This window comes from Pinus tabuliformis, chromosome 4_1 (genome assembly GCF_031772625.1).
Source record: "Pinus tabuliformis cultivar Carrire ecotype Pingquan chromosome 4_1, CPIR1, whole genome shotgun sequence".
NCBI classification, from domain to species: Eukaryota; Viridiplantae; Streptophyta; class Pinopsida; order Pinales; family Pinaceae; genus Pinus; species Pinus tabuliformis.
This window is the reverse complement of record NC_142303.1, coordinates 631,217,678-631,243,738: the sequence shown is the minus strand read 5'-3', so window position 1 is coordinate 631,243,738 and position 26,061 is coordinate 631,217,678. Positions and strand designations below refer to the sequence as shown.

The following is a 26,061-nucleotide window of genomic DNA, read 5'->3' as shown; positions in this document are numbered from 1 at the left end:
AACACCACTTATTCTAATAACCCGGTGACCTACCAATTGCAGAAGTAGGATTTCTTGCAAGAAATAAGCACTCAAAGAATACGATTCGGGTGTACCATCTTCTTTATCACTCTGAGAGAAAGGTTCGGGAAGAAGAGGAAAAAACAGAGGAATCCGAATCGGACCTAAATGGGAATGACATGAAAAGTCTTTTTCAAAACCCATGATTAAGGGCGTTACTACAATATAAGAGAGAAATGGATAAAAACTGATTAGTGTAGATAAATTTGGTAGAATCTGTTTATGGAATAGTCCAATAAATAGTCGTCTCATTCCCTTATTCGTTCCTTCTGAACTTACTTTCTTTTGTACTTAACTGAAATGTCCGTACTTAATAAAAGACGAAAGGGTTGAATGTTTTCCGTATCAATACTGCCTCTTTTTAAGAGAAAGATTTAAAATATAGATAAAAAAAGGGTGAGCAAGCGAACTCTCGACCAAGGGGGAGAGGCACGTAGTCGCTCGACCAAGGGGGAGAGGCACGTAGTCGCTCGACCAAGGGGGAGAGGCACGTAGTCGCTCGACCAAGGGGGAGAGGCACGTAGTCGCTTGTCCGCATCGGGCAAGGTTGAATGCTTTCGAAACTATATCAATACTTAATAATGGAAAGATTTGGCAAAAATATGCGTCTTTCCTCACTGGGGATTGGGGTGGGTGGGTAAATAGTCTTCGGATGAGCCATCCTTCCTCTCCTTAGATTTACTATAGTCGCCTGCTTCCTTGATGCTTATTGGGTGGGGGGCGTTGGTCGAGCCATGCTTACGCATCCTCTCCTTGACAGTCGAGTGTGCGTTAGCATCCTCGCTTTCCTAACGTCAAGCGAGCGTTCAAACCCTCACCCATCGGAATGAGTGAGTGACCCCTAAGTAATATGGGGCCCTCTCCTTAATTGAGAGCGTGCTTACGCACCCTTGCCCCATTCCTTAAAGGTCAAGCAAGCAAGAAATTCATTTGACTTATTGGGTGGCCCCTCTCAAATAAGTAACTAAAAAAGAGTTCGGCAGGCTCACGATGGCGGCCTTAACAGTCGAGCCCTGCCGGGGGCATGATGGCGGCCCGTTGGTCGAGCGATGGCGGCCAGTCGAGCGTTCGTACCTCACCCTGCCGGGGGCATGATGGCGGCCCGTTGGTCGAGCGATGGCGGCCAGTCGAGCGTTCGTACCTCACCCTGCCGGGGGCATGATGGCGGCCCGTTGGTCGAGCGATGGCGGCCAGTCGAGCGTTCGTACCTCACCCTGCCGGGGGCATGATGGCGGCCCGTTGGTCGAGCGATGGCGGCCAGTCGAGCGTTCGTACCTCACCCTGCCGGGGGCATGATGGCGGCCCGTTGGTCGAGCCCTGCCTTCATTTTACTTATTGGGTGGCCCCTCTCAAATAAGTAACTAAAGGTTGGTCGAGCAACTCAAGTTTCAATTTACTTATTGGGTGGCCCCTCTCAAATAAGTAAAATGAAACTTGAAGAACTAAAAGGTCCGCAAGAGATAGTCGTAGATCTTCGCGAAGGTCTTGAGGTAGGTAAGAGGAAGTTATATTGATAAGCCTCAAGGGCTTATAGATTTGCACGAAGGAAGGTTTAGGGCATAAAACGACATCACAATCATCTCTGGGTGCGAAAACTTGGTTCCAGCATCCCCCCATACTACTTTGGGTGAGACTTTATTCCGCACTCTCTGGATTGGTGCCAAAAGGGCCAATAGTGTTGGGATTTATTTGGAAAACTTAACTCTGAACCTGGGTCAGGACCCACTAACCCAATAAATGTTTCTATTTCCAGGATCAGGATTTGCATAAAGAGATGTGTGATGTCGCATTACTAGAATCCATCTAAGAAAGAAATTCAAGAATGGCTATATAGGAAGGTCCACGAATTCGCGGTGCAAGAAAACAGAAATCCGCTACTAATGAAAGAATAGTGGTTGGACAAGTATCTATACATAGAGATACACGAAATTTTCTTCTACTCCTTCCTGATTGAATTATAAGAGTGGATCGCTAAATTAACAGATGACCAGGGAAGGTGTAGGCTTGATGGTCCAATAGTGTGGACCCCGGAGTTAGTGCGAAGATTATAAGCCTTTGAAGATAAGATTTTGTGCGTTGTAGATCACTGGCTTGATCGTATCCTTGGAGGGTTTGTGAGAGAGTTCGCAGTCGATACCTCGGTTAGCTACAACGAAGTCAAACGACGCTTCTTCAAGGGACCATGAGGTAAGTATTTAAGATCTTTGAATACTTGGATTAAAATGCTCTTGTGTGAAAAGTGGGTTATGAAACTACCTTGATGTTTGGAGCTATGTGAAGTGGAAATTTATTCAGGGATAGAAGGGGAACGAGACTTGAATATAGCCTGCGGATTGAGCCTCCTTTGAGTGACAACGAAGAAGAAACACATGCTTCTCCACAAACTATTATCTAGTTAATAAGGTGAGGGTTCCTGAGAATACCCCATTCAACCACATCACCTCCATCTTCACTTCCACCGCATACACCTTCGCCCACACCGCCATCGCCTCCACCACCGTTCAATATGGAGAATACAGTGAAGTTGCGCGTTTTCAAGGGCTTGGGAAATGAGGACCCAGACCAATTTTGGTTCGTCACGAGGGCTGTGTGGCAGGCCCAGAACATTACAGATGATCAGATGAAGAAAGCAAAGTTGGTTACTTCTCTACAGGAATGCATGCTAACGTGGTACATTAATTACTTCACTGATAAACCGATGGCTGCATTGCCTGAAATTCAGACTGCACTGAATAAGGAATTCAGTAGAACCAAGTATGAAGCCTGGCGAGACACCATCGAAGCTAGATCAGAGATTGAAATGCAATATCCGCGAAGCTAACATGAATCTTACAGATGGGCAGCACCGCGAATGGTTTGTGGCTTCCCTCTTGCCTCATCTAAGGGTTGCTTTATCACAGCAAAATATTGGGACCCACGCGAAAGCCCTAGAGATTGCGATGAGATTGCATGAGACACCAATTGAAGATGTTGCTTTGGGAGTTCAGCAGATTCATGTAGAGTTGCAAAACCTTTGCCTAGAATTCCAAAGTCTGAAGAATGATAGAGCGGCTCGGCTAGAGGTGCACAAAGAATTTTGGTGTTTGAAATGTAAGAGTCAGGGGAATGATAAAGATCATTACCATGTAAAAAAGTATGTTGCAGGAGGGGTGTTGATTCCTCTGAGACTAGAAGCTCAAGAAAAGCCAAGTACAGGGACCGCATTGTGGTGTGTTATCTATCAGGTAGCTATAAAAAATGCGACAAATAATTGCCACTTGCTGCAGAAATTTGTACAGACACCACAACAACTCTTTTGCAACTTCTGCAAATTAGTAGGCCACGAGGAGTGCAATTTCCGTAGTTACAAGTTAAGGATAGAGAGAACGCCCATGTCTCAAATGTAGATAGAAACTCAGCCTCCAAATCAAGGTGCTGGGGGAGTGCAAGGGGGATATCAGGGGCGCGGGTGAGGCCCAGGTGGAGGAGGACCTGCAGAAGGTTGGAGACAAGTTGTTTTCTATAGTTGTGGAGGGCCAGGAAATTATGCATGAGAATGCACAAACCCAACGCGCCTGTCGTGCCGATACTATACTCAGTTTGACCACGCGACAGAAGAATATCCTGTATTAATAGCTAAGATGCGCAAAAAGGGGATGCAACCTCAACAACCTACCTAGAACTTGCAGATGATGAGGGATGAACCCCGTGAAGAGTATCCTAATGCAAATATTGTGCTGCGAAGTGGAATGAAGACTAGCAAAAATAAGGGAAAGCAGCTTGAAGAAGGTGAATGGGTCCACAAAGCTCCAGAGAAGGAGGTTGGCTTTGATCTAGAATGTGTAAAAGAGACCTTCATGGAAGTAAAGAAAAGCTTCACTAAGGCTTCTACCTATGGAAGTTAGGATAAGCAGTCTGAAGAAATGAACCCATCCATGCTTACTACCTTTCTGGAGACTTCTATGAAGATTCTATGCGATAGAAAGGCTGTAAAAGGATTACAAGAGTTGATCAATAATCCACTAGTAAAGAAAATGATCCTGAGGGACCGCGCATGGTCAGGAAAATTAGTAAACATAACGCAAAAACAGGGTGTGAGATGAGGCTCACTGTGCAAATAGGAGAATATGAAATGGATCAAGTTATTCTGGATCTTGGGTTAGATGTGAATGTTTTTCTAAAACATACATGGGAGAAAATGGGGAGACCTGCGTTGCAGTGGTCATACTAGTTATTATCGAAATTTCAATAAGAGTTATGCTTAGATCATTGCACCGATGGAAAAACTGTTGAATAAGGATGCTACATTCTGTTGGAATGAGGAATGTTAGCGAAGCCTGGATGTGTTAAAGGAGAAAATGGTCACCGCGCCGATCCTAGTCTTCTCGGATTGGAAGAAGGAGTTTCATGCGCATGTGGATGCATCATTTATTACGATGGGAGTAGTACTGACACAGGCCGATGAAGGAGATCTGGATCACCCGATAGCATTTGTGAGCAAAAAGCTGTGGAAGGCTGAAAATAACTATTTGACGATGGAGCACGAAGGGTTGGCTATGGTGTACGCACTCCAAAAGTTTAGGCATTACTTGCTAGGCGGTCACTTTAAAATGTACACATACCATTCTACATTAAAGTACCTGGTCAACAAGCCTATGTTGGGGGGTAAATATGTAGATGGCAGCTATTGTTTCAGGAGTATGATTTCAAAGTCAATGTGAAGCCAGGGCGATTGAATGCAGGACTAGATCGTTTGTCACGCATTGAAATAGGAGAGGATCCCACTAATTTGGAGGGAGTGCTACTTGACACGCAACTCTTTGTGGTGTGTGTGGCAGACAATCGTTTTGTAGACATCATCCACTTCTTGACTACGGGAACGGCTCCAGAGGGGTACATGAGTCAACAGAAGAAGGAATCGGTGGTGCACACGACATACTTTTTTGTTATTGTAGGTCACCTATATAAGATGGGAGTGGATGAGATATGCGATGTCATGTGCCTGAGTTTAAATGAAGCATCATTCTAGCTGAAGCTCATGGAGGGGCTGCGGGAGGTCATTATGTAGGAAAAGAAACAATGCATATGATTTTACGAACTAGGTTGTGGTGGCCAACAGTGCATAAGGATTCAAAAGCATATTGTAGGGCATGCGATGCATATCAGAGAACTGGTAGGCCATTGTGAAGGGATGAGATCCCTTTGAATCCACAGGTATCGTTGCAGCCATTTGAGAAATGGGCGATTGATTTTTTAGGGCTGATTCAGCCTCTAGGAAAGAAGATGGGTGCGCGGCATATCATCACTGTGATTGAGTATTTGACCAGATGGGCAAAGGCACAACTTGTAAAGGATTGTACATGGGAAACAACAACAAAGTTCCTATTTGAATATGTGATAACTAAGTTTGGTTTCCCTGAAGATTTTGAAGAGAGATCATGGTATGCACTTCCTTAACGAAACGATCAGTGCACTGACAGAGGAATTCCAAGTGTATCATCAAAAGAGCACGTCATATCATCCTCAGTCTAATGGGATGTTGGAAGTGTTTAATAAGATATTGGAGAATGAGCTGACAAAGGTTTTAAATGTGTAGAGGAATGATTGGGACATGCACGTACCAGCAACGTTATGGGCTTATAGAACTACTTGTAAAAAGATGACTGGATAGACACCGTTTAGGATGGTCTATGGCGTAGAAGCAGTGGTGCCAATGGAATATATTGTGCCTAGTTTAATCATAGTGGCATTCACAGGTATGGAGGATTGTGGAGCCTTAGAAGAGAGGCTCACGCAGTTGACAGAGCTGGAAGAAGATAGATTCTTCACTGGATTCCATCAACAAGCTTAGAAGGAGCGCGAAAAGGCATGGCACAATCAACACACCAAACTACGCACCTTCAATGTAAATGATTTAGTTTTATTATATGACAACAAGTTTGATAAATTTCCAAGAAAATTTCAGATGCATTGGCTGGGGCGATATGTGATCAAGGAGATTACCGATGGTGGAGTAGTTTAGCTTGTGAAATTGAATGGAGATCCATTTCTCGGAAAGGTAAATGGCAGTGATTGAAGCCATACACCGGGGATTCGACTAGATGAGTATATGATGGTAGCACAATCTTAGTGCTCTAGGTAGCTGCGAGAAGGTGCGAGACTATAAACTACACTGCCTAGGTTGTAGAGCTACGCAATGAGGGGTCTGCGTGGAATAGAAGGGTGTCACAGTGTCGGTCGATGTACGAAGGGAGCTATGCTACAGGATGAGAGACCATGTAGCCTAGCCAGAAAGTGACCATTATTGTCATTATCTATGATTTGACTACTAGAAGAGGGTTAAGAGGAGTGGGAAACCAACATTTAAGGAATTTAAGGCTGAAATCAAGTGTGAAATATTTGGAAATCTATCACTAGTCTCGCATTTATGGATAGATTTTGAGGGGAATGGTCAGATTTGAATTCAAAATTTCCTATAAATTACGGATGGTAATTCAACGAGAAACAGTTTGCATTCATATAATTTCTGTGCTGTGTTATCTATTGCGCATGAACTGTGAGATCTTTGAGGACTTGCTTGTTAGTTCTGTGTTTGATAGGTTAATTGTGGAAACCCAGTTTCTGATTAACAACTTCATGTTTGCACCAGTTGAGACTACTAGTACTGGGGGTGTTGTCGCCTTTGAGGGAGTTTCCCCTAAAGTCCTGAGTATGGAGGTTCCTGCAGCAGTGCCTAAGTGCTGAGGTCACCCAGTCCAAAGCCTATGCTACCGAGAGAGATTCCCAAGACGAAGAAGGATAAACAGAATAAGACACTACCAGTGTGTGAGTCACCAAGGAAACATGCAGCCATACAGGCTTAGTGGAAAGAGAAGCCAACCGCACAGGAGAAAGGTAAAGTGGTAGACCTAGGGGCCGGTGAGGGTGCAGAAGACATAGATGTTGAGGGGGTAGACCCCATTTTGAAGCTGCCAGAGTGCATCCCTCCACGCCAAGGAAAGGTGAAGGTCTCAAAGGACCTTGATGAGGGGAAATTCCTCCTGAACACACCCTTGCTACCAGAAAAAATCACTTTTGAAGGTACGCACTTGGTGCGCATCCCACATCTGAAACTTGAAGATTGGGATTTGGGAGACGTTGAGAAGTTTCCCCACTTGGCTATCGATACCTTCATGAAGCGAGTGTTCTACAAGGATTCTGGTGTCACCACGCTGGAGTGGTGGAATGGATTCATAGGGTAAACAAGGCAGGGTTGTTGAACCTCCTATGGGTGCCTCACTACCACCACGACCCTATCAATTTGACCGTTATTAAGCAGTTGTTGTGCCTTGTGCATGATAAGTGCTTTTGGTTGACTGAGCCCATACCAATCACGGATATGCTGATCCATAGGATCACATTGTTACCTTACTCTGCGATGAATCCTGCAAAGGCATTTGGAGGATAGACAGTTGAGCATGACCTTGCCAAAAAGATGAAGGAAAAGTTCAAACTTGTCAAGAAAGCGCACAGGTATTCCATCTCTAGTATTAGTGATCCCGCAGTGAAGGTGGCCACCTAATTTTGGCTGGAAAAATAATGATAAATTGTTGTGTGGACGAGGTGCCAGCACCAGTGGTTTCGTTAGTGGCTCAATGCATGAAGGGCATACAACTCAACTGGGCATGCTACCTATGCAGTGATTTCCTCGCGAACTACAGGGAGGCACAGTAAAAAAGAAAGACGTTTCATTATTCATGGCTACTTTTATCAATTGTACTGGTCGCGTGGGAGTTTTCGAAGGACAGCTAGTTTCCTATGATTCAGACAAATTTACCAGAAGTTGCGAAGTTTTCTTTGCTATGGGCCACAAAGGACACCGTGCGGGTTCTAGAAACTAAAGTTTTTTGGGTACTAATGGAGATGAGCATTCATATGGCCATCAATCAAAAGCCGCGGTTGTTGCCAACCGTTTTTGAAAATTTATCTGGGTACGTGTAGTTCAAAGTAGACTTCCACCATGTGTACATTTGGGCACTAAAGGATCCGAATTAGAAGTTCTATTATCTTCCTTACTTGGCTACATATGATTCCATTTCCAAAGTCCTTAAGAAATGGCCAACAGATTGGAACACAACATCAGATTTGGCCTCTGGGACTAGCAAGTCCTCGGAGAAGTAGAAGAAGGAAGCAACCCGACTGAAGGTGCAACAGTTGGCAGAGAAGAGGAAGAAGGAGACTGAGGACAAGGCATGCGTAGAAGTGGAGCACACCACAAAGGAGCAAGCGGAACAGGAAGAACACGACTCTGATAGGAGTCAGAAATCTCCTTCGCCCCAAATTGAGGCTGATGAAAAGTCGGACCATGGAGAGCACTCCTTTTTGAATAAAGAAACATAGGGAACAGGAAAAGGAGGGGCATCGAAAGAAGACTAAAGCCTCCAAATCATCACTAGATCCAATCACCTTGACGGAGGGTGACTTGGACAATATTGGTGACAAGATAAGGGATATGACAGCGAAATTGTTGTAGCAGTTTGAGCAACAGCAAAAGTAGTCCTTAAGTGCCATACAGATGGGTCTGCACAAGCTGTAGATCCAAAAAACCAGACTGCAAGTAGGTGTAGGGTAGAGCAGTATGGCCTTGACCAGTTTGGCGTTGGGGACCACTCAAGCAGCAGAGTTGGTTTGATCCTTGGTTCTCTAGGTATTTGTGCTCTTGGATGGAGCCCTAAGCACAGAGGTGGAAGATGACAAGGCTATTGTCAGCATGTTGAGGAATGTTCGCCTCAACTTGGCCGCGCTCCCCATTAAATTCCTTCACACACTACAGGTAGGTGTGATTGAAGAGCTTAAGGCTTGAGAGAGCGCGCTGAGCATGATCAACGAGTAGAAAGTCAACAACGAACAAATATTCATTGAGAATATAGTCATGCTAGAAGCTTGGAAGAAGGTTCAGGAGAAGAATGAGCGCACCATAGTAGTGGTAGCCGAAGGATGCCGAATCCTTTCGGCGCTACATATCCCAGAAGAAGCACTAGTGGAGGCCAAGATTAGGAAATTGGCTGTAGGTGTGCATGATGCAAGGACAAATATGGCCAAGGTTCAGTTTGAACTAAACTTTAAAATCACAGAGCTTGAGTTGAAGTCACAACCTTCAACTCCACTAGAGGTTAGAGAATAGCATGAGGCAGCTGTGAAGGATGCAGTTGCAATAATAGATGACGCAGTGGCGGATTGCACCACGCTCTTTGAACAGTCTATGGAGGTTGTTACGACTCTGTAGGAGGATCCTAAAATATAGAGGTTGAACACAGAGGCTTGGGAATTGCAGTAGCAATATGCCAAAGCAAGAGCGACGACGTGCACCATCGCTATATCACAATGACTAGCTAAGCTGCATGAGGCAAAGAAGTTGCTTGAACATGTGGAGGCAGAGAAACATAAAGAGGCGGTACTTAAGGCCAGATTGGGGCCTTAGTTGCATGAGGCATATGTTATCTCTACTGCCATTGAGGAGAAGTTGGTGAAAATACAATGGACACAACATAAGGTAAAGGAGGACAATGTAGGACCAGCAACCAAGCAGCTGGTGAAGCAGATCAAGCAGGTAGCCACGCAGAGTGCGACTGAAGTAGCGGTGGCACACGTTAAGCTAGGAGGTCTCCATAGTAAGATCTCCATGCCAAAAGAGTGACTTGGGGGTGAGTCATGATATTTGTGCTAAGGACCTGTTGGGACAGGGTCCCCTGTGGTCAGTTTGGGAAAAAGCCCAAGTTTTGGGGCAGAAAGCCCAAGTTTTTGTGATGTAAAGTGTAAAGTCTCCACAAGTTGTGGTCAGAGAGAGCGTAGATAGTAAGTTCATAAAGAGATTTTCCCTTCTTTTATGTAAGTTGTGTCAGATTGTATATACCTACCCATGGTCTGCAGACCATGGGATTGTATAAAAAGGAGAGTCTTAGAGAGTCTAATACAGTTCAGAAAAGGAAGTTCGTAGTTGATATAATGGGTAATTAAGAAGAGAAGAGAGAAGAGTCTTAGAGTAGAAGAGAGGCTCTGCAGCTGTGTACGCAGAAGCCTAGAGTAGAGTCTGCAACTGAGTGCGGACCCCTGCAACTAAGTGCGTAGGGTAGTCTTGAGTCTGTAAGCAAATATGAAGTATCAATAAAGATATTATTCTTGAAAGATTCTTGTTTTATCCATTTACTTCTGTTATGAATGAATGCGTTTATGTAATATATAATATATAATTTTCTAACAACTGGTATCAGAGCCGAAGGTCTATTTGGCTGATAAACTCGCAGGAAAGAAGGGTTCCTGGTTCGAGTGGGAGCAATGGTGGAAGATGGTAAGTTTAGGGTCGAGAAATTTAACGGCCAAAACTTCTCGCTGTGGAAGATGCAGATGGAAGATTATCTGTATCAGAAAGATCTACACCTACCATTGGGCGGAAAAACAAAGATGTCGACGGGTATGAAAGACGAAGAATGGAACCTTCTCGATAGAAAGGCACTCAGAACAATACGGTTGTGCCTTGCTGCGTCAGTCGCCTTCAACATTTCGAAGGAAACCACGACAGAGGGTTTGATGTAGACGTTGTCGAAACTATATGAAAAACCCTCGGCCTCAAACAAGGTATTTCTTATGAAACAGTTATTTAATATGAATATGTGGGAAGGTGGATCTGTTGCAAACCATTTAAATGATTTTAATACAGTTACAAGTCAGTTAAGTTATGTAGGGGTAAACTTTGATGATGAAGTTAGAGCTCTATTATTCTTGTGCTCATTACCATAAAGTTGGATGGTTTGGTAATGGCCATTAGTAACTCCGTTTCTGGATCTAGTACTTTAAAGTTTGATGATGTTGTCGGTGCTATCCTTAGCGAGGAAATGCGACGGAAGAGCTCCGGTGAGACATCGGGAAATGCTTTGAGTGCAGAGTCTAGAGGAAGAAAAATGGAAAGAGGAAAGAGCTCAGGATATCGCAGTAAATCAAGGAAAGGTAGATCCAAGTCCAGATCGGGGATAGTGTGCTGGAAATGTGGAAAGAAAGGACACCTAAAGAAAGATTGTAGATCTTGGAAGGGAAAAGAAGGAGATGCACAGCAAGAAAACAATCATGAAGCAAATGCGACAGGTGAGGTGTTACAAGATGCTTTGATTCTTTCTTTCGAAAATATTACTAATTCCTGGGTGGTAGATTCAGGGGCTTCATTCCATGCCACACCTGATAAGAAATACTTTCATGACTATGTTCAAGGAGATTTTGGACAAGTTCGTCTAGGTGATGATAAACCCTGTAAAATCGTTGGAATGGGTAAGGTTCTTGTAAAACAGCAGAATGGAAACCAATGGCTATTAAAGGAGGTAAGGCATGTTCCAAATCTAAAGAAAAATCTAATTTCAATAGGGCAGTTAGGCGGTGAAGGTTGTGTGACAACTTTCACAGATAAAGCTTGGAAGGTCACCAAAGGAGCCCTGGTAATAGCAAAAGGGGAAAAGGTTGGTACATTGTATTTATGCAATGGTATTTCTAACTATGTTAATGCTTTAACTTCCAAAGGAGCAGATGCAACATTATGGCATCATAGGCTTGGACACATGAGTGAAAAGGGGATGAAGATTCTTCACTCAAGGAATTTGTTGCCGGGTTTGAAGAATGTTGATTTGGAGTTCTGTGAGAATTGCATTTATGGAAAATAGAAGAGAGTCAGATTTCTCAGAGTTGGGAAAGAAAAGAAGAATGAAAAATTAGAGCTTGTGCATACAGATGTATGGGGACCTACTCTGGTATCATCTCTCGGTGGCTCTCGTTATTATGTTACTTTTATTGATGATGCAACTAGAAAAACTTGGATTTATTGTATTAAGAATAAATCTGATGTATTTGATACTTTCAAGAAATGGAAAGCTTTGGTTGAGATTGAGACAGGAAAGAAATTGAAGTGTCTTAGATCAGACAATGGAGGTGAATATTGCAACAAAGAGTTTGATAGGTACTGTTCAGAACATGAAATTCGCAGAGAGAAGACAGTTCCAAGAACACCACAAGAAAATGGTGTGTCAGAAAGGATGAATAGAACAATCATGGAGTGTGCAAGGTGCATGAGATTGCATGCAGGATTGCCTTTACAGTTTTGGGCAGATGCTGTAGATACTGCTGTTTATCTAATAAACAGAGGGCCTTCAAGTTCCTTGGATGGTGGTGTTCTGGAGGAAGCATGGACAGGTGAAAAGGTAAACTACTTTTTTTTAAAGCCTTTTGGTTGTGAGGCCTTTGTCCATATTGATAAAGAAAATAGAACAAAGCTTGAGGCAAAGTCAAAGAAATGTACCTTTATTGGATATGGTGTTAATGATTTTGGTTATCGCTTATATGATTACGAAAATCACAAAATCATTAGGAGCAGAGATGTAATATTCAATTAAAAGGTCTTGTATAAGAATAAGTTACAGGAAAAGAAACAGGAAAAAGAAAACAAGGAATACACAGTTCTTGATGAAATCACTGAAAAGGTAAAGGTGCCTGAAAATAATAATAATCAACAACAGCAACCACCACAATAGCAACAGGTACCCAAAACACCTGAAAGTGGTGTTAGAAGATCTATTAGGATAAGTAGACTCCCTGAACAATACTCTCCTTGATTATATTATTTATTGTTGACTAATTCTGGTGAACCCGAATGTTATGAAGAAGCAATGGAGGTTGAAAGTAGGAAGAAGTGGGAGGTAGCCATGGAAGAAGAGATGGACTCCTTAATGCATAACCAGACTTGGGACTTAGTCGGGTTGCCTGCAGGAAAAACTACATTGAAGAATAAATGGGTTTACCGGCTGAAGGAAGAAGATGGAGGAAAACAGAGGTATAAAGTTAGACTTGTGGTGAAGGGGTTTGCACAGAAGAAAGGTATTGATTTTGATGAAATATTTTCTCCTGTTGCTAAAATGACTTCAATAAGAACTATTTTAAGTCTTGTAGCAGCTGAAGATTTGCATCTTGAGCAGTTAGATGTAAAGATAGCCTTTCTCCATGGGGATTTGGAGGAAGAGATATATATGTAGAAGCCACAAGGATATGAGGTGAAAGGGAAGGCGAAACTAGTGTGTAGGTTGAAGAAGAGCTTGTATGGCTTAAAATAGGCTCCAAGACAGTGGTATCTAAAATTTGACAAGTTTATGTCTGAACAAGGTTATACTAGATGTCACTCTGATCATTGTGTTTATTTGAAAAAGCAAAATGATGGCAGCTATATTATATTGTTATTGTATGTAGATGACATGCTTGTTGCAGGATCTAACATGCAGGAAATAAATGTGCTCAAAGAAAATTGGAAAATTCATTTGCAATGAAGGATTTGGGAGCTGCAAAACAAATCCTTGGTATGAGAATAACTAGAGACAGAAAAAATCATAAAATAACATTGTCTCAGAATGAGTACATACAAAAGGTGTTGAAAAGATTTAACATGCACAATGCAAAACCAGTTAGTACACCTTTTGCTAGCCATTTCAAACATAGCAAGGAAATGTGCCCAAAGACCCAAGAAGACATGGATTATATGTCTAAAGTTCCATATGCATCAGCAGTTGGAAGCTTAATGTATGCAATGGTCTGCACAAGGCCTGATATTGCACATGCGGTGGGAGTTGTAAGAAGGTACATGAACAATCCAGGAAAGGAACATTGGATGGCAATGAAATGGATTCTAAGATATTTGAAAGGTACCACAAATCAAGCATTATGCTTTGGTGGTGAAAACATTTCTCTACAGGGATACGTTGATGCAGATATGGCAGGTGACAGAGATAACAGGAGGAGCACTACAGGATATGTATTCACTGTTGGAGGAACAACTGTCAGTTGGGTTTAAAAAATCCAAAGTGTTGTTGCACTTTCAACAACAGAAGCAGAGTATGTTGCTGCTACAGAGGCTAGTAAAGAAATGATTTGGTTACAAAGGTTTATGGGTGAATTGGGTAAGGAGCATGATAAGAGCACGTTATACAGTGATAGCCAAAGTGCCATTCATCTTGCAAAGAACTCAACATTTCATTCCAGGACTAAACACATACAACTCAAGTACCATTTCATACAATCAATGTTGGAAGATGGAGAGTTGAAGCTGGAAAAGATACACACTAGCCAGAATCCTGCAGATATGCTAACAAAAGTTGTAACCAGGGAGAAACTGAGAATATGCTCAGTTTCAATTGGTCTTCAAGGATGACGATGAAGATGAGAAATAGCCAGGTCCAAAGAGGAGTCATTTCCAGCAAATGAAGGAGCGGTGGAGTTTCTACAATCATTCTCCAAGTGGGAGATTGTTGTGTGTGGAGCATGATTGTTCAGAGGTCTTTGTTTCAGCTGGATGTATACGGTAGAACTTATGTTTAGTTTAGGGTTTTTTGCCCTAGAAGGCAACCCCTCTCTTTGTATGAGGGCAATGTATTTGAGGCTGAGAGATAGATGTGTATTTGGTGAGCGAGAAACAGAGAGGTGAGACTGTGAGAGAAAACAGAGGATATTACAGCGGATTTGCTGTAGGTTGTGTCTCTTCATTTTGCTGGATAATAGAAAGGAAGGACTGGTTGTTCAGGGTGGACGTAGCCCAAACTGGGTGAACCACGTATACCTGTGTCTCTCTTGTTTTGTGCGTTTTCTATGTTTATATTTCTGCAATATTTTATGTGTTCCATTGCTCCGTAATATATAATTTTCTAACAGGCTCTGCAGCTGTGTGTGCAGAAGCCTAGAGTAGAGTCTGCAGCTGAGTGCGTGGACCCCTGCAACTAAGTGTGTAGGGTAGTCTTGAGTCTGTAAGCAAATATGAAGTATCAATAAAGAGATTATTCTGGAAAGATCCTTGTTTTATCCATTTACTTTTGTTATGAATGAATGCGTTTATGTTATGATGAATTTTGGGTTTATGATTTAATACTGTATTGGTGTGTGATTCTACATGGTTTACATTGCTATATGAACACAAGTGATAATATATGTTTACACAAAGAATATCTTAATGCATTTTAAAATTATCAGACACTTAAGTCGATCTGGGTAAAGACAGAAATAGGAGTAATTATAGAGGTGTGTAAGTGGTTGCTTCACTTGTTTAGGGTCCATTAAAGATAGTCGTAGACCTTCACAAAGGTCTAGAGGTGGGTAAGAGGAAGTTATATAGATAAGACTCAAGGGCTTATCGACTTGCACGAAGGAAGGTTGAGGGCATAAAAAGACATCACAATCATCTTTGGGTGAGGAAACTTGGTTCCAACATCCCCCCATACTACTTTAGGTGAGACTTCAGTTCGTGCTTCGCAGATTTATGCTGAAAGGGTTAGTAGTGTAGGGATTTCTTTGGCAAACTTACCTTTGAACTTGGGTCAGGACCCAATAAGCTAACAAGGTCAAAATCTTTCACCTGGTGATTCCACTAATCCAAGCTGGCTCCTTTTAAGCAGACTAGATCACATTCTGATTATGAGATTGTTAACCCTCTACCAGACCCAAAAAGACTTATTAGGGGAGCCTCTTCAAGGAGAAGACATATAACCCCTTTTTCTTCTTCAGCTTTACACCCTAAAGACATTTCATCTCTAGATCCTTTTTCATCTGTACCATCCCATCCTGATTAGACTGAACTTCCTCCTAGGGTTTCTCAAATCCATTGTAGAGGAGTAGATCTTCCATTAGCATTTTTAATATAGTCACTTGAGTCATATCAAGTCCCATCCATTCCTATCAAATCACCTTCATATGAAGAAGAATTGGGTTTACATTTACCTGAATTGAAGCCTCAAGGTTTCATTACTCCAACTCCTTATTCTATTCCATCAACCTCTACTAATATTGAAGATACATTTTCTGTCTATTCGAATCCTTGGTTTGATAATAAGGAAGACTTTCCACCAGGAGTTTAGAAGTTGGTTATTAAAACCCCTTTGAAATCCTCAAAAATATCTCCTCCCTCTTTCTCTCCTCCACATACTAATACCCCTATGAATTCATCTTCATCCCCGACATCTTCATCTTCATCATCCTCCTCTTCCTCCTCATCATCCACTCAGTCACCCCATACTCCTCCTGTTGTTATGGCTTTTCGACCCATTATGCAAGCAAGGTATGTTTCTCTAGTTCTCCCTGCAAACTTGGGAAATTTTCCTGATGAATATCTAAAACATCTACCAATATTTAATGGAGAAACAGGTCCCTCAGTAGAGGATCATATATCATCATTCCTTGATTTTGCTGACAATATGAACATAGAACAGGAAGATGTTTATATGAGATTATTTGTATAATATTTAGAAGGAAATGTTAGGATCTGGTTTAGGCAACTTAGAGTTGACTATATTAGAACATGGAATGAGCTCATAACTATCTTTAAAAACTAATGGGGGGTAAATAAAGATCCCATTTAATTTCTCACTAAATTTGAAGAACTAAAGAGAAACTTCGGTGAACTAGTTGCTGAATTCATCAAAAGATTTAAGAAGATCTATCATAAAATGTTTGTTGATTGTAAACCACCAGTAGTAGTTGCAAAGGTCAGATTTTCCGAAGCATTTGAAGATGACTTTGCAGTGATTATAAGGGAATGGGTTTCTAATACATTAGAAGACATGCAGAGAAATGCTCTAGAGGTAGAAGCCAATAGGTCAGCTTTTGGAAAACTTAAAGCTAAAGCAGAAAAAGAAGAAAGAAAACTAAAAGCTAGGGTTGATGACTCATATTCTTCCAAATCTAAACTTGAAGATCATAAAATTGATGAAATTACATATTTACTCAGAAACCTTTCTAATAGGATTTCTAAAATTGAAACACAACCTAGAACTTCTCAACAACTACTGTCAGACCTCAAGCTCAAACTCAATTTCGAAGAATTCCTCAAATGTAGATTCTTCAGAGACCAGGTTCTGATCAAAATGTTCAACCCCCTTTGTTCATTGATGATCGACAACCACATGATACAGGCCCTTTAATCACTGAAGATATAAATAATATTGATTCTTCAACAATACAATTGGAAATAGTTCCTTTATCTTCACCTCAGTCTTTTGAACAAGAATAAGGATATGCTCAACTTTCAAAATACCTAGCATTCTCTGAATTTATGATTGCAGAATTGAATAAGAGATATGATCTAAGACCAAGATTAGGTCTTGGTATACCTTCAAAATCTACCACTATAATTGAACCTGCAATAAAATCCATTCAAAAACAAACTCTAACACCTCAGATTACAAAGTCATCCACTGAAACCCTTTCATCTGACAAGACCATTTTGACAACTTTAATATTGGAAAGGGTCAAGATTCCTATACCTTTAGCTGAACTTTCCAAAAACCCTGGTTATAAAAATCAAGTGTCTAAATGGATACAATCCTCTAGTGTAGATGCTGAGGGAGATGTTATTAGTTTGCAAGATGAAAAGCCCTCAGTAGTGTTTGGACCTAGTTCTGATATGATTGATGAATTTTTTCCACCATTTTATGTAACTTTAAAAGCTCATGACTTTCTTTTGTATAACTGCATGCTGGATTCTGGAGCTTCTCATAACCTTATGCCAAAGGTAATTATGGACCAGCTTCAGCTACAAGTTACCCATTCTTATCATGATCATTACACCTTTGATTCAAAGAAAGTACCATGCCTAGGATTGATCAAAGACCTAGTTGTGACATTATCTCAAATACCTGTCAAGAGTATAGTTTTAGACATAGTTGTCATTGATATTCATGCCAAGTTTGGCATGCTTCTATCTAGATCATGTTGTGCTAAACTTGGAGGATCACTTGAGATGGACATGTCTTTGCTCCTATTCCAGTCTACGAAGGTGAACATTTAAGGTTATATAGGGAAGTCAGATTCCTTCATACTGTTTGTAGGTCTGATCAAGAAAAAAACCACCCCATCTATGCAGTAGATCAGGATTTTTGTTATTTTCAGTTATCTTCAAAAAATGCATCAAACACTCAACTTGCCATTGAAAATATAGTTTCCAAACCTAAAATTGTAGAATAAGATATTTGGAAACTTTATTTTGATGGCTCTTGCTCAAAAGGAGCAGAAGAAAGAATTGTTTTAATTTCACCAAATAAAGAAAACATAACTCAGTCATGTAAACTTGAATTTGAGGTCACCAATAATGTGGTTGAGTATGAGGATTTTCTTCTTGGTCTTGAGCTAGCTAGGAGTTTAAAGGTTCAAAACTTGAGTGTCTTTTCTAATTCTGAGCTTATAGTGAACCAGGTTAGAAATATGTGTCAAACGAAACATCCAAGGTTTAGGTCCTATAGAAATGAAGCTTGGGACACAATTGAAAATTTCTTTAAAGGATTGAACATAACTACTATTCCCAGAGATGAAAATATGCATGCTGACTCACTAGCTGTATCAGCAAGATATTTCAAAATACCTGAGCCAGTATTGTTAGAATACTAAATTCAAGTCAAGTATAGACCATCAATTCCTAATAACCTTAAACACTGGCAGATTTTTGAAGATGATGAACAATTAAAATCTTTTCCTCAGGTCATTGATGAATTCTCAAATATGCAAATTTAAGAAGATCAAAACGATGTTCTAGAATCAAATCACCTAAATTGAGAAACTTCATTCAGTCCTAAAATTCTTGATCATGATATCATCCAATTATCTAATAATTTTATTCCTAAAGGATTGGTTCTGTTGGAAAAACTATTTGATAATAATGATGTCTCTAAAAATCCCTTGTTTAACTCACCTGAAGAAGAAATCGAAGAATGCAATATTGGGACTTTGGATGATGTGAGAAATATTAAATTGTCATCAACCTTACCTTTGGATGTAAAAATCAAATACTTGAATCTTCTTAAAAATTACAAAGATGTTTTTTCTTGGTCTTATAATGAGTTAAAAACTTATGATACATCTTTGATTGAGCATAAGATTCCTTTGAAACCAGAAGCAAAACCCTTTCAGCAAAAAACTAAGAAGAATCAATCCCATACTACTTCCAACCATTGAGAAAGAACTTAAAAAGCTGCTTGATGCTCATATCATAATACCTTTAAGGTATTCTAATTGGGTAGCCAACCTAGTTCCCGTCAGAAAGAAAAATGGTGAGATTAGGCTATGTGTAGACTTCCGAAATCTGAACAAATCATATTTAAAGGATAATTATCCATTGCCCAAAATGGATCATCTACTTCAGAAAGTTTCAGGTGCAAATAGGATTTCTATGCTAGATGGATTTTCTGATTACAAACATATCATGGTAAGTTAAGTTGACCAATACTAAAATTCTTTCACCACACGTTGGGGTACATTTATGTATGCTAGAATGCCATTTGGGTTAACCAATGCTGAAGCCACTTTCCAGAGAGCCATGGATCTAGCATTTGTAGGTAAAACATCTGAATTTACTATCATTTATTTAGACGATTTAACTGTTTTCTCTGATTATGATGAAAATCATTTAAAACACTTGAGGGAGGTTTTTGACAGGTGTAGGAAATTCGACATATCCATCAATCCGAAGAAATCTTTATTTGCTGTAAAGGAAGGGAAATTACTAGGGCATATAATCTCCAAGGAGGGAGTTATAATTGACCCAAATAGAGTTTCAACTATTCAGGCGCTATCTCTACCAAGGAATAAGGAAGAGATACAAACCATCATTTGAAAGATTTTCTTAGAAGGTTCATCCCTAATTATGTAGAGATAGTTAAGGATATAACTGATATGCTAAAGAAAAACAATGAAGTGAAATGGATAGTTTCTACTAGATATGCTTTTGATCAGATCAAAAAGGCTATATCTGAGGCCCCTACATTAGCTAGCCATGATTATTCTTCACCTTTTAGCATATTTTCTTTTGCATCTGAGACAACCTTAGCTACTATACTTTTACAGAAGAACCCAAATGGTGATGACCAACCTATAGCCTTCTTTTCCAACGTTATGAGGGATGCTAAACTTAGGTATGATATTATTGAAAAACAAGCTTATGCCTTAATTCAAGCCCTCAAAGACTTTAGAACCTATGTCCTGCATTCAAACATTACAACTTATGTCCCTCATCATGCTGTTAAAAATGTTTTGATCCAGCCTGATACTGATGGAAGAGGAGGGAGACAAATTGCAAAAATCCTTGAATTTGACCTTGAAATTAAGACCACAATGCTAGTAAAATGCCAAGGCCTGGTCAAATTGTTAAATGAGTCCAACTGCAAAGTATTGTCGATAAATCTGGTTTCTGAAATTTCATTAGGGGAGAATCCACAAGAACCTCCCTTAATATCTGAGGATAATCCACAAGAACTCTTCCTCTCATAGAAGGGGAGAACCCACAAGAACCTCCTTCTTCAAATCAAGCCATTCTTGTTCACATAGATTAGAAATATCTACTCTCTGATTGGTACTCTGATATTGTGCAGTTTCTTAGGGATTTTCAATGTCCAGTTGATCTTAACTTGAAGCAGTGCAAAGCCCTGAAGCTTAAAGCAGTAAAATACTGCATTATCAATGCTAATCTATACTGGAAAGACCCTCTTAATATCCTTCTTCTTTGTTTAACTAAAAATGAAACAAAGGTAATTATAGATTAGTTTCATGTAGGGTTCTGTGGTGAACACTATGCCTGGAGAGCAACAACCTACAAAATTTTAAAAGCAGGTTTCTATTGGCCCACAGTTTTTAAATAATTTGGATCAAGAGTAAGGAGTTGCATACCATGCCAACTATTTGCAGGAAAACAGAAACTGTCAGCATGTCCTTTGGTTCTAGTATTAGTTCATGCTCATTTCCTACAATGGGGGTTGGAATTTATAGGGGAAATTCATCCACAATCAAGTAATCAACATAGATGGATTTTAACTGCTACAGACTATTTTACCAATGGGTAGAAGCCATACCTATTAGAAATGCAACTGATAATGTTGTGATTAAATTTCTTGAAGAAAACATCCTATCGAGATTTGGATGTCCTCAACAAATTGTTATAGATAATGCAGCACTTTCAGCAGTGTTAAAATGATTGAGTTCAGTAAAAAATACTCAATCCTATTACACCATTCTACACCATACTATCCATAGGTTAATGGCCTAGCAGAGTCGTCCAATAAGAGCTTAGTTAAGGTCATTAAGAAGACTCTTGAAGACCATAAAAAGATTTGGGACAACCATCTAATCCATGGAATTTGGGCAAACAAAGTTTCTCTTAAGACATCAATAGGCAAGTCTCCTTTCTAGTTAGTTTATGGAAAGGAAGCCGTTTTTCCTACTCATTTAGCTTTACCTGTTATGAGATTATTTCAGGAATCCTATGAAGAAAAATATGATTTATCAAGAAGGATTAATCAAATTATTGAGTTGAATGAAGACATGGATGAAATTCAGTACAAGCTAAGAAAATACCAAAAGAAGATAAAAGAACTGTTCGACATAAAGGCTAGAGAAAGAAATTTCAAGAAAGGTGACCTAGTGCTTAGGTGGGATACAAGGAGAGAAGATAAAGGCAATCATGCAAAATTTGACAACCTTTGGTTTGGTCCATTTAGAATTACAGAAGTCAAAGGGAACAATACATTCATCCTACAAAATCTGGAAGGAGAGTATTCCTCATTATCAGTCAATGGGAAATACTTGAAACATTACATTCAGTATTAATTTTTCTTCCACTCATTCATCATCTGTAAATATCTGGAGAGTTTATTTGATTTTTTGAAAAATTTGCAAGTGAGTATTTGTTTTAGCAAAGACTCCATAGCCCAAGGAGAAGGAACTTGGATCTGCTTGTTCTTTTCATCCCACAGGGGGAAGCAGTCCCTAGCTGGAGCCGATGTTGTAACATTACTTGGTTTTGATAAGTTAGTATATTAGTAAAAAATAATTTTAAAATGTTAAGTTAGGATATGGTTGCAAAAGAAAGAAAAGTTAAAATGTTAGGCCAATTTAATGTTTTATAGGCATCCATATCAATAAAATGATAGGTGTTTGCTTTCCTAAACAAATAAGGCAAAAGGAAAATAAAATGTTAGGGAAGAAAAAAGAAAAGAGTGGCTTCATTTTATATTTTTATAAATGCATAGGCTGCTAGTCAAAATGCGCCACAAGTCAAATATCAAATGTTATTTTCATGTGAAGAAGAAAAGGCAAAGGAGTAAAGGTTTTGCTCTAAGGTTTTATATATCTATTAATTTTGGTATTAATTCCCTATCCCTAATTTTTCAAAACCCCAAAGTTCCCCCTCTACTCATATTACCCTCCACCCACCTATTCCTAAGTTTATTACCCCTCTCATACATTACAAATATTCCCCTCAGGTGATAAATTAATTCCCGCCAGCCCCATTGGTGTCCCGTCACATCATGTTAAATCTCCACCACCTCTCACTCCATCTTCACCCATCTCCCAAGATCCAATGGCCCGCATGGCATTTCGACCCCCCCACCATTCAAACTTTACCGTCGGTGGGGGGGGGGATCTGAAATGGGTGACATTCCAAACCATGCCCGCCCCTACATGTCAGCACTATGGCTTTTTAGACTCCCGTCGGGTGAAACTGCTAACCACTTCCCCCCCTCCGAAAAGCTATTTCCCTCACTTCTGATACCGCTCTCCTACCCGTTGCGCTTCTGCCATTCACCTTCTGCCACTACATTATTCCATTAGCTCCACCAATTGCATCCACTCCCTCCACAATTAAATTGTTAAGGAGTAAATGGCTTAGCCGTTAATCCAATGGACCCACACCATATTCAACTAAAAAGCCACACTGTTATATAAACTTACCTTTCACGTGTTAACATGTTACTGAATTCATTCACTGTCAATGTATTGCCTTGTTACAGGTTTGTTGGGCTAAACTGCGACGTTTTCACCAGCTAGCAACACTGTCTGCTAACTTGTTTTATGTCTACTACCGATGTTTTTCCCCCCAAAACCTGACTCCTCTCTGTGTATTGAAACCTCCAATCCAATTTTCACTACTATCCTTAGCCTTATCCAAAGATGCCTCCAAAGGAAAAAGGACCAGAAGATCCTGTCAATCCTCTGATTTATCCTCCCATTGATTTTCCACACATCCCTTTGGTTGACAGAGACCTCAAAATCCATGAAACTCTCTACGAATTGAACATTTTTGAGATGTATTTATGGCTTGAGGACAAATACATTGACAAATCCAATGACATTCAGTTGTGGGAGTCCAATTTACCCCACTATATTTTTCCTTATACCCACAACACCCTAGAGTTCGTTAGGAAGTGCCATGCATCTTATTTCCCAAGACAAAGGGCCATCATTACCCCCACTGGAGAAATCATCTTTACCATTATTCCTTAGGCCATAGACCATTTGATGCAATTCCGCACAGTAAAGAATGCCACCCCATTTTCCTATGAAGCACTTGTTGAGTTATACTAGAAATTAGACTTTTCCAAGAGGGCCAAAACTCTTGAGCTATTCTTAACACAAGATGCCCCACTGCCAAAGAAAAATCCTCCCTATCCCTCCTCTATTTTCCTTAAGAGATTCAAACAAATCATCATAGTTGTCTCTTACCTCCTTGGCTACTACTCTGATCAGTTGGTAGATGTGGCCATCATAGGATTTTTTTCCATTTTCTCTGCTGATTCTAAGCCTTCCATCATACTTAACTTTAGCCAATTTCTTGCGGAGTCAATTCATCAACAACTTATCAAATTCCCAATTAAGGAGGTATTCAAGTATTATTCTGTATTAGTTTATATGTTCTTATACTTTCAGGGAGACAATGTCAACCTTGCTTGGCAAAAGTTGGATAAAAAAGGAAAGCAATAGCCGGTCATCTTTGGACTACTCTGGTGATGAAGGAACAAAATGAATACACATATAAACAGTTCATAAAGATGTTTGTGCATCCAACAATCTATCTCTTAGGGAGCATGATAGAACCAAGGATTAGTGAGGAAATTAGGAAGGTGTTGTAGCTATTAGACCAAGTTTAGATAGGGGATTGGTAGCTCTACCAAAACTATACAAAATTGAGAATATTTGGGTGTGAGCTTGCACCTTATAAGCTACCTGAATTCCTCCCAATGAGGATTTTTGCTCTAGAGTACATAAGGCAGATGTTGAATATGGATGAGATCCACTTTGTTTCTACCAAGAAGAAGTCTCAGTTCAAAATCGAAATAGAGATTGGGCCTTTCATTTGCAACGGAAGAGCAACAGGGGAAGAAGCAAACAAATTACTAAAGGAAATGTAGATCAACCTAAGCTTTACATGGTCATATGATCCATTAGGGATCATTTCTAAATTAAGAGTAGAAACCAAATATACTCCTTATTTTCACACATCTAGACCGAAGATAGAGAAGTACAAAAACTAGTTGGAATGGGTTGAGAATACCCTACAAGAGGCAGAAAAGCAGCTATTTTCATCCTCTACAGTACAGACTCCTACCATGTAGGAGAAAACAACTAAGAGAAGAAGAGAAGAAGAGTCCCCTTCAAGGACTGCAATTTTTAGTGAGGGATTCAAAATTATGTATAGGAAGAAGGCCAAGCTTAGTTCCAAATTAGGCCTCAGCAAGGACTTAGAGCAGGAGCATGGTAAATTTTAGGGGTGAATTTTAGCCCAAGGGAGAAATTTAAGGGGTTTTTCATTTTAGAGGGGATTAATTTTTATAAAACACCCATTTCATATATTTATCCCAACTTTTATTTAAAAGATAATTATTTTTTTGATTTTAGCCCCAAAAAAAGGGGAAGATAAATTATGAAAAGACTCATTTGACCCGATTCGCCTGGTTTGGGAGGTTGAGGTTATATTCCATTACAATCACCCGATTTTGTGCTTTGCAATGTTAAATTCATTTGCAATTTCCCATTTTATGGTTTGGGAGGTGGTTTGCAAGGTTGTATTTGGTACCAATCGCCTTGATTTCTTCTATGAATGGCTCTTTGTTTTCAAATCTGGTTTTCATAAATGGCAAGGGTGTAAATAAATAAAAATATAAATGAAGTGGAGGTATGGTAAGTAAATAAAACCTATTTTCATAGTTACTCCAAAGGTATGGTAAATAAATAAAAATATAAATAAACTAGAGGTATGGTAAATAAATAAAACCTCTTTTTATATTTAGTCCATATCCCTCTTTCTATTTAAGAAGGCTCAAGAAAGAGGTTTTATTTAAGTGAATCCTATGGGACAAATGTTGGCTTGAGGGGGTCTGACCCAGGTTCAACGTTAGTTAGCCAAACAAATCCCTACACTACTAGACCTTTTAGCATGAGCCCGCGGAGCGCGGACTAAAGTCTCACTCGAAGAAGTATGGGGGGATGCTGGAACCAAGTTTCTGCACCCTTGAGATGGTTGTGATGTCAGTTTATTCTAGCTAGATGTGCCTTCGTGAAGGTTGCTTAACCCTCTGTTCCACCCTTCAGTACCTTCCCTAAAGGGTACAATTGGCTTCCGCGTAGCCCTAACCAGGGACTGGAGTCCTTTCGCACTGCTAGGGCAATGAACTGCGATATCTCCCAACTAGGCTAAGTGTATTTCTTATCTTATTAACAGGTCTTAGTTAGATTCATGTAAACAAATGTTCTTACTTGTCTTCACTTAACCAATACATTTACATACATTCGCGCATCATATAAGAATTATAAGTGAAATTCATACCCAATATAACAGATGCATAAACAAGAAATAAAGATGCAGAAATTGCAGAATACTTCTCTTTATTGATAATTCCAAATGATTACAGACTCGACTCGCCCTACGCACTCACCTGCAGGGGTCCGTGCACTCAGCTGCGGACTTCTAGGCCTCTACAGACTCAGTTGGAGAGCCTCCACCTACGCTACAACCCAAACTTAGACTTCTACTTCAGAGCTATATCTCATACATGTCGACGCTTTCTTAATTTCCTCTAACTACTTACAACTGAAATTACATTTCCAAAATAAGGGCAGACAACCCTATGACTCTTTAACACCTACGCGCTCCGTGACCACAAAACGCAAAGTCTTTACATTTGGATTACAAAATTGGACCAAAATATGGGCTTT

At 40.1% G+C, this 26,061-nt stretch overlaps 1 pseudogene; it reads left to right on the top strand.

The window, feature by feature from the left end:
- Positions 1 to 4,475: 4,475 nt before the first annotated feature.
- LOC149177625 (serine hydroxymethyltransferase 3, chloroplastic-like) overlaps positions 4,476 to 26,061 on the top strand; it is a 110,613-nt pseudogene continuing 89,027 nt past the window's right edge.